Source organism: Sphaerodactylus townsendi, linkage group LG08 (genome assembly GCF_021028975.2).
Source record: "Sphaerodactylus townsendi isolate TG3544 linkage group LG08, MPM_Stown_v2.3, whole genome shotgun sequence".
Taxonomy (NCBI): Eukaryota; Metazoa; Chordata; class Lepidosauria; order Squamata; family Sphaerodactylidae; genus Sphaerodactylus; species Sphaerodactylus townsendi.
This window is the reverse complement of record NC_059432.1, coordinates 20,537,731-20,552,737: the sequence shown is the minus strand read 5'-3', so window position 1 is coordinate 20,552,737 and position 15,007 is coordinate 20,537,731. Positions and strand designations below refer to the sequence as shown.

General features: G+C 44.1%; 1 protein-coding gene across 1 annotated transcript in view; it reads left to right on the top strand.

Moving 5' to 3' along the window:
• Positions 1–4,258: 4,258 nt before the first annotated feature.
• Positions 4,259–15,007, top strand: part of RHOBTB1 (Rho related BTB domain containing 1) — a 78,328-nt gene continuing 67,579 nt past the window's right edge. Inside the window, exons 1-2 of the mRNA XM_048505801.1 lie at positions 4,259–4,392; positions 14,359–14,449. The gene's annotated coding sequence lies outside the window, so the exon portion shown is untranslated. The remainder of the gene's footprint in view (positions 4,393–14,358; positions 14,450–15,007) is intronic.

Here is a 15,007-nt window from a genome sequence, read left to right as displayed (position 1 = left end):
TTTGTTTTAAATTGATGGATTAATAGTATTATATATTCAATATACCTTTATAAATGTTTGTATCAGGTCGTGTGAATTCTCAGCTTTTATTTAAAATTAAAAAAAACTGCAGCCCCTTTTCTTGAGGAGAAAAAGTTGGTTTTTATACCCCACTTTTCTCTACTGTATGGAGTCTCAGCTACAGTTGCCACTTCAGGCATCCTGTGAGGTAGATGTGGCTGAAAGAGCTCTGAGAGAACTGTGACTGGCCTGAGGTCACCCAGCGGGCTTCATGTGGAAGAGTAGGGAATCAAACTAGTTCTCCAGATTCCAGGCTGCCGCTCTTAATTACTACACCATGCTGGCTGAATATGAAGAAGAAGGCATCCCTGTGCAAGAAAAGGTGCTTAAAATGTAACCTGAGAATTCACAAAAACACGACAATCTATTGTTATAATGGTATTTAGATACTACTTGGTCTCTGATTTTAAAAGACCCTAGTATGGACACAGTTATTGATTTATTTAATTCTGCTTTTCTTCCCTGAACATGGCCTTCAAGTACCTTACAATATAAGAAAGCTGTCAGATTTATTTTCATACACTGTGATACACCTCTGAAGATGCCAGCCACAGATGCAGATGAAACGTTAGGAACAAGATCCACCAGACCATGGCCACACAGTCTGGAAAACCCACCACAAGCAACTTAAACCCCACCTCCTCTCACAGAGAGGTCACAGATGTACCTTGTAAAGATCCTCACCCCAACTAGCTGATCAATGGCAGCTGGCCCTTTAAGAGTCAGGCGGGGGGGAGGGAGGGGGCTGGTTGACAACAAATTGTCTGACAATCAGCTGTTGAAAAGGGCCAAGGAGGGTACAGGGCAGAAACTGCTCAGAAGTCACTACTGTTCCCCCAGAGGCTTGGCCACGCATCCATAGGACTTTGGGGTAGAGAGAAGTCACTGGCCATGCCATAGCCCTTGCTAGGAAGTTGGCAAGAGACAGACCAGTTCTGGTGTCCAGTTCAGAAGACAGTGGGTTCAACTCCCGGCCCTCTCTTTCTGAGGCCAAGGGAAGGTGCTCCTGCCAAACTAGACACTTCTGAGTGACACCTGAGCCTTGGGGTCTTAAAATACTTTACTTTCTATGATATTTGATAGCTGACCTGCGCCGGAATATTATAAACAACATCTAGTCTGCAAAAATGCCAAATGTATAATAGCTGCCTTATGGCTGAGGTCCACTATTTCATAACTTGTATGCATTGGTGTACAGAATTCAGTACCAGTTGCCTACTGATTTGTGATAATGTTCAGCAATTTGACAACTGATATGTAATTATAATAAATGCTGGTGAAGGCACAATCTCAAACAGATCAGCAAATACATACAGTCAAACCAATACTAGAAAATCTGAGGCCAGCCAAGCCTAAGAAGCATGGACTGTATATATAGAGACACAAGGCAATGAACTAATTGGTATATGCAATTACTTCGAGTATAAAGTCAGTAGATAAGTCATACACCATTCATAAAGATATATTGTGATTATATTATAAATAATATGCAACTGGATATAAATGTAATAACAAAACACACAATGAGGGCACTTTGGCAACCTAAGAAGCGTAATGAGACAGTACTTAGTAACTGATTCTCATAAACATTGTATAAGATCTCATAAACATTGTACATAAGGCAAGAAACCTATAACATTCATATTTCATTCCAATAAATTGAAAGAGTCAGTATCACCAATGGTCAATGAGTCAAAAATATTAAAGCAAATCGCAGTAGTAGACAGCAGCAGCTCCAGCAAGTGGATGAAGACACCATGACAACAGCAGCCACATTCGCAGAACGCGTTGCGCGCTAGTCCACGTTTTCAACAGAAATTTCTTCAGTGCGTTCAGGTAAATATAGTAATAATAGAGATTGAATTCTATTCTTGTATGTTTAGTTAAGTCAAACAGCATCCAGCTTCAACATTCCGTGAATCAGTGAATCAAGGCACAATCTCAGCCAGGTTCCAGAAGACAGGACTGAACTCTTGGCCCGATATAATTGATGAAGACTTGACAGTTGACTCTTCCAAGTGAACGTACATAGAGTCAGCTGCATGCACTCCGAAATACATTTACTTGGCGATAAATCTCTCTGAAGACAATGGACAAAGTGGGTTCTCTGACCCATGAGAGGTTAAGCGGCAATATCAATGCACCCCTAAATGAAGTTACACCCTTCTAAGTCCTCCAAAGTCAATGGTTTAGAAGGATGTAACTCTGCACAGGACTCACATCATGCTTTCCTACTCTTTAAAGTGCCAAAAACGTTATTGTCCAAACGTTGGGACAATAATTAGTAAATGACTAAAATCAATCCATTAATTGCTTTTATTTCATTTTCTTGATGATTCTCCTACTCCATTTGTTATATTTATTCCCTAGGTTTAACAACCAAAAATAATATTTCAACTATGCAAGATCAATCTTGTGGCTTCCTCACAAGTCACAGCTTGCCATGATTGTCCCCAAACAATAACTCCTGTGATTAATCTGTGAGCAGACAACTCAGTTGCACATTCCCTCATGAAAACGCCACCAGCTGTCTGTGTCTCACGTGTCCCCTGCCCTTGTAAGCTGGTTTTCACTAGGCAAAATGACATTTCTCGTGACAAACCTTGTGATGCTGAAGGTCCAGGAAGTTCTTACGAAGGTGCCACTTGAGATTGGGTTGCGAATTTGCATGTGATAACTTTGCATTCCCAGTGGTTTTAAAGGGGATTAGTCACATTCATAAAAAATGCAGAAAAATCGGACTCACTACACAATTGCTGCCCTGACCTGGATAGCCCAGATTCGCCCGATCTTGAAAGTTGAAGCAGGGTCACCCTGATTAGTATTTGGATGGGAGAATATCAAGGAAGTCCAGGGTTGTGACACAGAGGAAGTCAATGGGAAGCCAACTCAGTTGTTTCTTGCCTTAAAAACCTTATACGGTCGCTAGAAATTGCCTGTGACTTGATGGTGTTTTCCACCATAGCAAAACTGCTAAAGTAAAGGCTCAGGGGCCCTGCCAGTGAAAAAGAACAGCAATGCAGACTATAGCTGTAGTGGGAATCAATTCAATTGGACTCTGTGGGATTTAGTCCCATGCAATCACACGTAAGAGTAGGCAGCACATACCACTAATCCAGCTTTTCCCTCTTATAGGATTCTGACTATAATAGAACTGCATGGCTGCCAATTCTTAGTGGCACTGTGCCAGGACCTATTACAACATCTTGGCAAGCAAAATTTAGCAGGGGAAACTGTGTGGGCTGCAGGCTTTTTTTCATCACTTTCCCCCTTGTGCCAACTTTTTTCTTTTCTTTTTAAAAAACTGGCTGTGCTCCAGCACTTTTAACTGCAGCTTGGCATGCAGAAATTTAGCAGGTGACGTTTTCTCCACACTTTAATCTGTGTTCCAAGAGAAATATCCACCTGCTAAAATCTGTGTGCTAAATTGGTTAAATGCACAAGAGCAGGGTTGGGTTTGGGTTTTCTTTTTTTGAAAAGCTGGCATGAAGGCAGAGCAACGGGAAAATCTTCACCTGTCTGCGGCTTAACCTTGCATATCTATTCATCCAGAAACAAACCTCAAAATGGCATTTATGCCCAAACCAGTGTGGTGCAGCTGTTTAGCCAGACTGAGATGTTTCATTTTTGTACTCTGGATAAACTTTACTGAGCAAACTTGGATCCATCATTCTCCCACAGCCCAGCCCACCCCAAAGGACTGTTTTGAAGGCAAAACGAAGGGACAGCTAAAGTCTCTGTCCTCCTTGAGTTCCTTGAAGGAAAGGTGAAACAAAAATGTCAAACATTAAACCAGTGGAGCAATTTAAGCATTGCAGCCGTACATTTGCTGCCTGACTGCTGCCAACAAACAAAAGGGAGAGCCAGCATTATGTGCACAGAGGCCAAAGTTGGCCACCCCGGACAGCATTAGACTCCACTGTCCACTGCAACCCAGAGATAGGAATCTCTAGGGAAAGAAGGAAAGCGGGACAAGAGGGCAGTCCCTTCTCCTGGCCCACCCCGGGGAAGGCGTGTCCCAGAATCCCTTTTCTCTCCGGAGCAGCATCCTCTTCTTTCTCTTCCCCCCCTCCCGCCCAAACCCCAGCTGTGGGTGGCCGGAGAGAGGCTCACGTGACCCGACGGCTCCTGTGCAGCCCGTCACAGCCCGGGGAGGGCAGGCAGGCGGGCAGGGTGGGCGGGGAAGGCAGAGCCAGCCAGAGAGCCCAGCTGGGGCGGCCGGAGCTGCTGCTGCTGCCGCTGGCGCCAAGGTTGCCAAAGGCGCGCCAGAGAAGTTTGGGTGCGTCCCGGTGCGCGCGCGGTTCCCCTCCCCGAGAGGTCTCCTCCTGCCAGGTAGGCAGCGGGACTGGGGCGCGGGGGCGTGGGAGAGACTGAGCGGAGGGCGAATGCCAGCTGGTAAAGAGGGCACCTGGCGCTGACTGCCGGGAGGGGCGAAGCGGCTCCGGGGAGATGCTGGGGGCTCTCTCGCTCTGCAGCCAGGCAAGGGCTTGCATTGCTGGCGGAGAGGATGAAGAAGACCCCCGTTTGTTTGAGATCTGGGGAGCCTGGCTCTGACTCTACTCCCAACTGTGCAGCTCCCAACTTGCTGCACAGGCACAGATGGAGAATAAGTGAATACCTGCTCTCTTCGCCATGCCCAGTGTATGCTTTAAGCACCTGGAGTGCAACTGCGGAGCCGATCTCTGTTCCACTTTAAAAAGACTAGGCGACTTTCATAACTGAGAGAAAGGAGTTCCTACCCTTGACTTAATTTTATTAAGCATTCTATTAGTGTTAAGCTAGGTGTAGGAAATCCTTCCCCCCCCCCCCCCCCGCCCCCGGTGAAAAGTTCGAGGCGGAGCTGTAGAGCTTTATCTGCTCCTGGATGCAAAAGGATACTGAAAAGACTATGTGGTCTTTTTGTAATACTTGTTTTGCACATCAGTGTACGTGGAAATAGAGGTGGATGCTCTCCCAGGGCAGACAGCAAAGTTGCTGATCCTGCATCAGATTTCCCCCCAAATACCCATGTGGCACCTTTCTGCTTTTTGTCAGCTTAGGTAGAAATTGCAGCTCTTGGAGTGAGGTTGCGAATGCATTGCAAAGGACACAGGAAGGCTGCAATATCTTTTATGCAAGAAGGTTGATGTACGGTTAAGAAACCTGATCCAAGCACATTGAAAACTGCTGCTCTGTTTTTCACATACACACACTGGCATCAGGCAGGCATCCAAAAAGCCCTGCAAGCAGCATGTGAGAGGCAACTTTTTTGTCCTTTCCGCTGCTTTCTCTTCTGGACTGGCCCCCTGCAGCAGGGCACAAGTTTTAGCACCCCACCCCCTCCACACAAGTAAGGTGCCATTCAGGAAAGTAATCTCATAAGCATTACCACTCATACCCAACAATTGGGTTAATGAGGATGCTGTAACAAAACAGTCAGTATATGCAGGAGGGAGCAATTCTTAAAATGCTTACATTAATTCTGGTTGTCTCTCTAGAAGCTGTTCTAGAGCAAGTTATACTCCTTTGCGTAAAACTGTAACTCTTCTGCTGTCCCGAAGATTGTTCTGTTTGCCTGTGAAAGCTCTGCTCTTTAATTCAGAATGAGTGAAGCCAGTAGTGACAGAGCTGCTCTTTGTACATGCTCAGATACCTTTTTATTTATTGTTGCTGCATGTGTTCTAGGGTTCCCGAGGTGCCCTGGCACATATTAAGTGTTTCTCCAGTCTTTTGATTCCCTTTTCAAGTCCAGCTCTTATTCTTCAAAGTCAACTTCAGCATCCCCCCCCCAGAGGTTTATCTTCATTTATTCACTCTCTTTTCCCTCAGCCCTTCAGTTATTCAGGAGACTGTAAAATCTGCAAAGAGTGATGTGTGCACATGGTTTAGCCAAAGTTAAGCACATTTAAGATCCGTTGACTGATTTCTTTGGAAGAGGTCTGGGTAATAAGCAATTTGATTAAAAGTGTGTTGGCTGGGTTATATCCAATATTCTCCAAGTATCTGAAAAGTTGCTAAGAGAAAGGAAATTAAATGTAATGAACAGCTGTTCTGGTGTTGCCTTTCTACTAGTTTGCCCGAGAATAGTTAGGGTAATAGAACTTAGATTGTAGACTGAACTACAAGTTAATATACTTTGGTAAGATATATGCTTGGAAATGAGTCCCGTTGCATCCGGGGGACTTTTTCCTAAATAAATTCCTACACTGAACTGATGCCTGGATAGTGTAGTCCAGTGATTAATGAGAGGGGGAAATGAGGCTGAATTTAGAAAAGAAGGAAGTTATGCTGGTCAAAAATGCTGATCATGTGGAGAATTTTTTTTGTGGAGGTTCAGAACATGAGGAATCACCTCATTATCTGCTACATTGTCTCCTCTATAAAGAACCTAGATCCAAATTTCTTGTTGCTTCTTAAACAAATATTAATTCTTCTACTGACTTAGAGAAGCTCTCTTTCTTCTTTTCCAATAGTGACCCTTTTGTTTCCTATAAAATGTCACCTTTTGCCCTGGCAGTGAAAAAAATTCACGCAAGAACAGTATTTAATTTGGATAATACCTGCATCTGATTTTAAAACTTGTTTTTGTTTCTGATTTTATCTGTTTTGTAGCTGTACCTGATTTTATTGTTGGCTATCAGTTATTTTGTTGTAACGACTTTGGCCATAGACAATGGATTATACCTGGGCCTGGAAAAATTGTATTGACAGCCTTAGGTGGGATAGTTCCCACTCTGGCAGACTCTCTCAAGAACTCACTAGTGTTTGGGGTGGTCAGCAAGGTCGTCAGCAAAGGGACAGGCTGTTACTAAAAGTACATTTGGTCCATTTTGTCTGGTTCTGAGACTAGCTCCTCTCCTACAGTCAGCTAGTCTGGTCAAGTAGAAATATGCCATTGAAACCATGAGTTTAGATTAATGCAGTGGAGTTTTTTTTTGGGGGGGGGGGCTGCCCTTGAAGGCAACCTGGAAATTTTAATCCAGACCGATTTTTTTTGAATGGAATGAATCCTAGTATGCCCGCTTTGGGACACCAGTGTTGGCTACTTGATTGATTTATTTCAATTGAAGATTCAATTGAAGACCTTCAGACACATGAGACCAGTGTGTCTGAAGAACTGTCTGTCTTTGTATGAGCTTGTGTGTCATTTCCATTCTTCTCTCAGACTACTACTTTGTCTTCCCTCCCACAGAGGGGATTGGCCCTGAGGCAAGCCGGTTCCAGTGCTTCCTCTGTGGTTGCTTAGAAAAGGACTGACTGTGGAAATGAGAGCCTTCCCTTCTCCTTATGTGAATTGAGGAGAATGTATAAGACGGGGCAGTTTTGAAGGACCTTTTACTTACGTTATTGCTATTCTGGATTTTAACTTTTTCAACGAGATGACATATTTTCCAACTTCATTGTTTCTAGTGTTGGTGTTTTTGTGGCATACCTTTACAAATGGCCTTGGGGCCCAGAATTTTGGGAAAACACACCCAATCCACATAAAATCACATCATTAAAAGCTTTACAACTGGAAACGTATTAAAACATTTACATCTCTACATCTGGGACCTGCCATTCCTCCCTCTTGGGGAGAGGATTTCAAATACGGAGCAGCTGGATGCCATTTATATTTATTATTGTATTTTTATTGTATTATATTTATTATTGTATTTTTATTGTATTTTATTGTATTGTATTTATAAGATTTAGCTTTTACTGTTTTATCGCAGCTTTTAAAGATTTTGCCATTTTATTATGTTTATTGTTGTACACCGCCCGGAGCCCCTCGGGGATAGGGCGGTATAAAAATCTAATAAATAAATAAATAATAAAATAAATAAAACCACCACTTTAACAACACTCCGGCCCCTTCTGCACACGCAAAATAATGCATTTTCAAACCACTTTCACAACTGTTTGCAAGTGGATGTTGCCATTCCGCACAGCTTCAAAGAGCACTGAAAGCAGTTTGAAAGTGTATTATTCTGCATGTGCGGAATGAGCCTCCGTGAATGTATTTCCAGTGGTATTGTAGCTTACAACATTCTCCCATTTTATGTTCACATCAGCCCTGTAAGGTAGTTTTGGCTGAGAGTGTTTCACCAAGGTCATCCACAAGCTTCCGTGGCAGGGTAGAGTTTTGATCCTGGGCCTCCTACATCCTAGCCTGACATACTAACCACTACACCACACTGGTCCTAGACAGAGTGGGGCCCAGAGCAAAGAGCACAGTTACTGCCCAAGAATGTACATGGAGAGCCAGTCCTGCAGGTATGTGGGCCTAAGTCAGTGATGGCGAACCTATGGCACGGGTGCCAGAGGTGGCACTCAGAGCCCATTCTGTGGGCACATATGCACAGAGTTCATCATGTGGGGGGGGGGCAGAAAATCACCTCCCCCCCACACATACATCTAGGCTAGCCTGGGCATGATCCTTTACCTGGGAGTAAGCTCGGTTGCTGGCAATGGGGCTTGCTTCTGAGTAAACCCTCCTAGGGTCGTGATTCACCAGTTCGAAGCATTGCATGGTTGCTTCACTAAGCTTAATCCCGAATAACGTGCACCTTGGAGCCAACCATTTTTTCTAAACTAAAACCTCAGTATTCAGGTTAAATTGCCGTGTTGGCACTTTGCGATAAATAAGTGGGTTTTGGGTTGCAATTTGGGCACTTGGTCTCAAAAAGGTTAGCCATCACTGGCCTAAGTAAATGTGGGATCAGGTATAACCCCCCCCCCCCTTGAAGAACAGCTTCCAGCCTTAATGATTTATATATGCCTGGTTATATTGGCAGTCAAACTAATGTAATACAAAAACTGACAGACCTCTGCAAATAATTTTTAAAAGATTATGGAAACTGAATGATACATGGTTCACAAAATTAGCTCATGATGAGCTTATGAATTGCTACTACATACATTATATTCTTTCTAGAATACTGAATGGGTGTTTGCAGATTGTTCTGTTAATTTAGATAAACGTGCTATGTCATGTCCCTTACATGACACAATTGCGAGGTAAGAGCAATATACAATGCTTTAAAACTTCATATGCTGTTTTCCAGCTGATATAAATATATGGAAATAGAAGAAGCAAGATATAACCTTGCACGTCTACCCACTTTCATTAATCATTTAGAGCTCTCGTAATGGAAATTTGATATACCACTTCCTTGGATCATCATCTGGTACTTTTTGCTGTCTACGTAGGGGCAGAATAAATTCATAGAAGCTAGAAGGGGCCTTGATTTTTCTGTCCCACTACAGTTGTGAAATTATTGTAGCCCCTCTGACATGGTCGGACTAGTTTTAAATATGCCCACTGAAAGAAATCCCCACAATGCTTATAGGCTGTTGGCTTTCCCCCTGAACAAAAATGCCTAATCTCTCTTTACGCATATTAAGATATTTTTTATTATATTTGTATTTACTAAACCCTCCTGCTCTAGACTTATTTTGCTCTCAGAATGCATTGCCTCAGCAACATTTTGACAGTGGCAAAGTACAAAATGCTTGGACAACATTTTGAGTAATATGAACTTTAGCCAAGTGTCAACCTTGGATCAGCCTACTGTTGGTTAACTTCACAAAATGTGTACAGGGTTGTACCAAGCTCTTGCAAATGTTTCTACAATTGACAAAGAATTCAGGGTTTTTTTTCCCTTAAAGGGTATTTCATCATCTGGGAGGGAAGGTGGGGCACCGAAGCCCACCAAGGAAGACTCTGCAGAGGAAGGCACTGGCAAACCACCTCTGCTTCTCACTTGCCTTAAAAGCTCCTTGCTGGGATTGCCATAAGGCAAAGTGCTATCTATAAATTGGGCCTAGAATCCAGTTCTAAGCTAGCAAACAGAGACCGTTTCCACATGGCCACGTTGGGGTTTGGCATACATGATGCCGGCTAAAACTCCCGACCGGGTTTCTCGTTCAAGACGGTAACGGGCCCCGTGAAACTTACCGGAGATAGCCACGAAGCACAGCGCTGCGCCATCATTTAGTCGACTCTCTACGCTTCCCCTACAGCGACCGTCCGGCGCGTCGCCGAGGCCAGGGGACATGCCCCCTGCCCTGCACGACTGCTCTGGAGTCACAGGGCGGGGGGGGCGTGTCCCCAGGTCTCGGCGACGCGCCTGATGGTTGCAGGGAAGGTAAGTCGATTGGGACAGGGGGGAGGGATGGCGCCTGAACGGCAGCGGTTGGAAGCCGCTGTTTTCCAAAGACCTCATTCGGGGAGCGAGGTTGGGAAACAGTGGCTTTGCACCGCTCGGGAGGAGTGAGGGCGGCGCGGCTGCGAAGCAGCTACGCCTCCCATGCGAACAGCTCCCTGGGGATGGCGTTTTTGCCGTCCCCAAGGCGCTGTATTTGGCCCGTGCGGAAAGGGCCATATATTGAGAATTTCAGAGAGTACCTTTGACTTGGATGGATACTTTAGTGAAGGTTGCCAGATAACAGACTGCCGATCATGCATGTATCTTAGCGAAATCTAAGGAACAAAAGAGGAAACTGTTGCTATATCCCCCGGTGACCAGTCCCAATCCCACCACATCACTTGTGATAGCACACTGTTTACACTCCGCAGGAACCAATGAAGGATTGGTCAAGGCACTGCTGGGAAAGCAAAAATGGGAAGCAGAGGGTTGCGTCTTTTCAGACTTCCCTCCCATGCACACTGCCATTTTCATCCCCCTCTCTTCAGTTCCTGTTATTCTTGTGCTGGTCTTCTCCCTACCCCCTCAGAGAATATGGGCACCATATTTTTTTGGTGTTCTGGAGGTGTTTGTAATTGTGATCGCTCCCTCACTCAAGGCTTTAGAGGACATGGCCCCAACTCTCAGACTTACCTGCTGCATGAGCACCTAAACCCCTTGCCCATGGGGTGAGCACGCATCGCCAGCTTCTCTGAAGACAGTCTTTATGAGCTGCACAACTTTGGTGTTGTGATACAGTTCACATGACTCCCCTTGCATTTCTTCACAAGTAGGTTCCATACAGTCACTTTCCTTCTGCAGTGGTTCCCATGGTGTAACTGGACTCAAATTCTAGCTATTCCCCTGGATCTCTTGGTCCATTCCAGAGATCTCATTTGGCTGGGGACTCTTGATCCATACCTCCCTTGAAGATGTCCCAGCAATAGCCAGACTCTGTTCTTGTTTGTGGCTTCTCAACAGGCCTCTGTGAATCTCGGAGAATGCTTTATATAGTCTTCTAGTCTATATAAAGTGACATCTGTGCATTCCTCATGCAATACCATTGCTTCCAGTTGTTGCCAAAGCACTTCCAGTGGGACAGAGTTGGCAGAAAACCTACTAATGCCTCAGCAGCTGTCCCCATCACAACATTATTTATACCTCACCACCATTGCTTGTATGAATTGCCATCTGGCTCAGCTGTTCTGGGTTGTGAGAGGGCTCCTGAAATTGGCCCCCAATATTGTATCCTTTGAAGGTTTGGCAACACACTGTGATAAATTTGTCAGGTGTTTTGGAGTTCAAATGGTTTGTATTCATGCCAGTTAAGACGATAGAGTAGAGTCAGTTCAGTCTACACTACAGTGTGGTCACACTTTGAGGGATAACTGTTCAGTTACTGCAGTTGAAAGAAGTTATCAAATTACTTGAAGAAATGCTCTCTCTGGATCTCTGCCCTTCTTGGTGTGTAACAAAATGCCGAGGAAGTATAACCAATGCAATGGTTTCCTGAGGCCATCCCACAGAATTTTCTGTCACAGTTTTCCTGTCTTGCCCAATGCACTAAGGAATGTAGGCTGGAATTCATAAAAGATTCTGGAGATAGAGTCCATTTTTGAATATGAACTCGCCCGAGCCTGAATCAGTAACTGAGGAATAAGGGTTAACTGTTAGGAACAAGATGGTGTCGATTTCAAAGAAACAAGTTCAAAGTTCTTTAAATCGGAAAATACAAACTGAGGTAAATCTTGGCTGAGAAGGAGGAGAGATGGGATGTTGAACTGTAAACAGTGTATGGTGGGGGAGGGGCTTTCCTGGCCAGGCTCCTTCGACTGTGTTACACCCTAGTCAAAATGTTATAATTCATCCTCAGCCCCGAGCTGTAATTCAGTAATGCTGTCATTTCTTGAACAGTGATACCTCAAGTTCTCCTTAAACTATTCTCCTGTTCAAAGTAACCCTTTGCCAGACTCTTGTCTCTCACTTCAAACTGTCCCTTGCCTAAAATGCCAACAGTCAGAGGTTTAACTCTGTTTCCCGCCACACCGCACCTGCTGGCTGGCTCAACCACTCTCATTAGCGCCTGTATTCCTGAGGTAAACTTTTACTGCTCTGCTTGTCACAGCTGTGTGACTGTTGTCCAGGCCTCTTTGTGACAGAAGGAGTCGTGCCCACGGTCTTTTAGGAGGTCATGGTATAGCCTCTGCTGAAGAAGTCTTTAGACCCCCCCCCCCAAAAAAAGGATCTTAAACTATTATAAGATATTGTCAGGATCCCGTTTTTGTCCAGGGAGCTCAAGCAGACATTTTTCTGGTTTATAGCTGCTCTATGCAAAGGAAAGCCATGGCAAACCACCTCGGTTAACCTCTTGCCTCAAAACCCTACTGGGTCACCTTAAGTTGGCTGCAACTTGTCAGCGCTTTAAGTTGGCTGCAACTTGTCAGCGCTTTACCCATACACAGTTTCACCTTTGCAAGGGCTTTTTTTTTTAAGTAGAAGAGCGTTCAAAAATGTTATTTCTCTACATGGCAGCCACACATGCATACAATCCAGTCCCAGCCTTTGAATGAAGGAGGAAAACTTCCTTCCAGGATACCTGGCAGTGCTTCCTACAGAAACATGAGCCCTGGTACCTTTCCCAAAAATTAAGAAGAGTCTCTGCCTTGCTTGACAATATCCTGACAATATGGAGTGAGGAATGCGCAGTTTATTTGTTGTGGGGTTTTTTTTTGTTATAAACATTTAAAGCTAATGGTAGTAAACACTGAAATCTTATGCTGGTGTCCCATCCCTGAGATTGTACTCATTCACTTTTGCTGTTTGGGGTCATTTTAGTAGAATGTGGAACACACTTAGAACATGAAGGCCCTGTTGGTCCATCTAATCCAGTGGTCCATCTAATCCAGTATCCTGTCTCCCACAATGGCCAATCAATTCCTCTGGAGGTTCAATATTAGGGCACAGATGTTGCCTCCTGGCAATGATATTCAGAAGCTTACTTTAGTCACCCATAACTGATAAACCTGTATTCTATGAATCTTTCTAATCCCCTTTTAAAGCTACCTGTCCCATCTCCACACCCTCTGCCAGTGAATTCCACATTTTAATCCCTCACCTTGTAAAGAAGCATTTTCTTTTGTCCATCCTGGGAGTTGTGCAGGTAAAAGGGAACAAACCATGGAGAAACCAGGAGTAACCAGGAGTAAAGGGAATGTGCCCGGACACCACCTTAGAAAAACAAGACACTGAATTAATGATTGATTACTGGGAAGTAGCTGATAACTTGGCTGGCAACCTGTGCCTGGCTTCCTGAAAACAAAGGGACTGGAATGCTTGTGCCTTGACCTTTTGAAAGCAAATGGAAAGAAGCTGGGAGTTATCCTGCTAACCTGAGTAAAAATAGGATAAAAAGCATTGACTGTGGTGACTTCGCACACTTCTATTGAATCAATGTCAAGGATCAAGGCTCATTTGCTAATGGCAGTTTTGCGGGAATCACTTGGCTAGTAAACAGACTGAACTGCCTCTACAGTTCTGGTAACTGTAAAAACACAAAATGAACTGCTTGTTCATGTAAAACACACAATGCAGTCCTATGCATGGTTCCTCTGCAGTCAGTCCCACTGTATTGAGTGAGTTCCCCCCCCCCCCGGGAAAGTGTGCCTGTCCTGGCAGGGGATCATCTGTGGGATGCAATTCTTATGATGGGTGCTTTATGAATGGTTTGGCTAAGAGAGCTCTGCAATCAATAGCGTTATAGTGCTTTTAGAGTGCTCAGAGTGCTTAGAATGCATTGTTTCACTAATGTTGCTGTCAACGGGAAATTCTTTTAAACTAGTTTCGTTCCTAGTATATGTAGTCATTCTTCAACACTTTTTAGCCCACCTTTAAGGGACTGGTCAGTATGTGCGACTGCACATCTTTTTATCATTGTAAGAAACTGATGGCCAACAGTTACCCTTGCTGAGTGAGAGTTGTTGTCCAGGTCTCCCAGCATTTTGATCTTGCAACTTATTTTGTTCCAGTTCAGAACCTTCTGAGTCATTTATATTGTAAATAGTTTTCTTAAATGGTTAGATACATCAGAGTCATACATAAAGATAAATTCACATTCATTGCGGTAAAGAGACTATTATTTATTTTTCTCCAGGGAAGGACCATAAAGTTTCTTGTGAGAGGTTGTCCCTAACTCTTTCAGAACACACTTTAAGATGGCTGTGAAGACTCTTCTCTCCTCAGTGGTGAGTAGAAACCCTCAACTTTTTTTAAAGGTTGCCCTCAATGCAAAAACTGGTGAAATGACATATTTTAGCTCTCTCTAGAGCAGGGGTCTTCAAACTGTGGCCCTCCAGATGTTCATAGACTACAATTCCCATGAGTCCTACCACTTGGCCATGCTGGCAGGGGCTGATGGGAATTGTAGTCCATGAACATCTGGAGGGCCATAGTTTGAAGACCCCTGCTCTAGAAAAATGAGCCATTGGCTTCTCTGAGCTACTGACTTATCTGTCCTCCCCTTTTCCTGTATAGATGTAGAGTTATTAAGCTATTGCTGCTGATCACAGATGTTTCTTCTGTGCATGTGCATCTTCTATGGCATCACATTATGCATTTATTTTATTTGTGCCAGAAGATTCAGGAGGGGTTTAAGGCAGGCATATGTTGTGCAGGAGCATTAACATAGATACCATCTTGGGGAGTTGTAATTTACTTAGCCAAAACCTGGCACAGTATTACTTGTCATGCCTTTATATAGTCTGAAAAAAGGGTAAACCACTCCTTTTATTTTATGAGCAGAT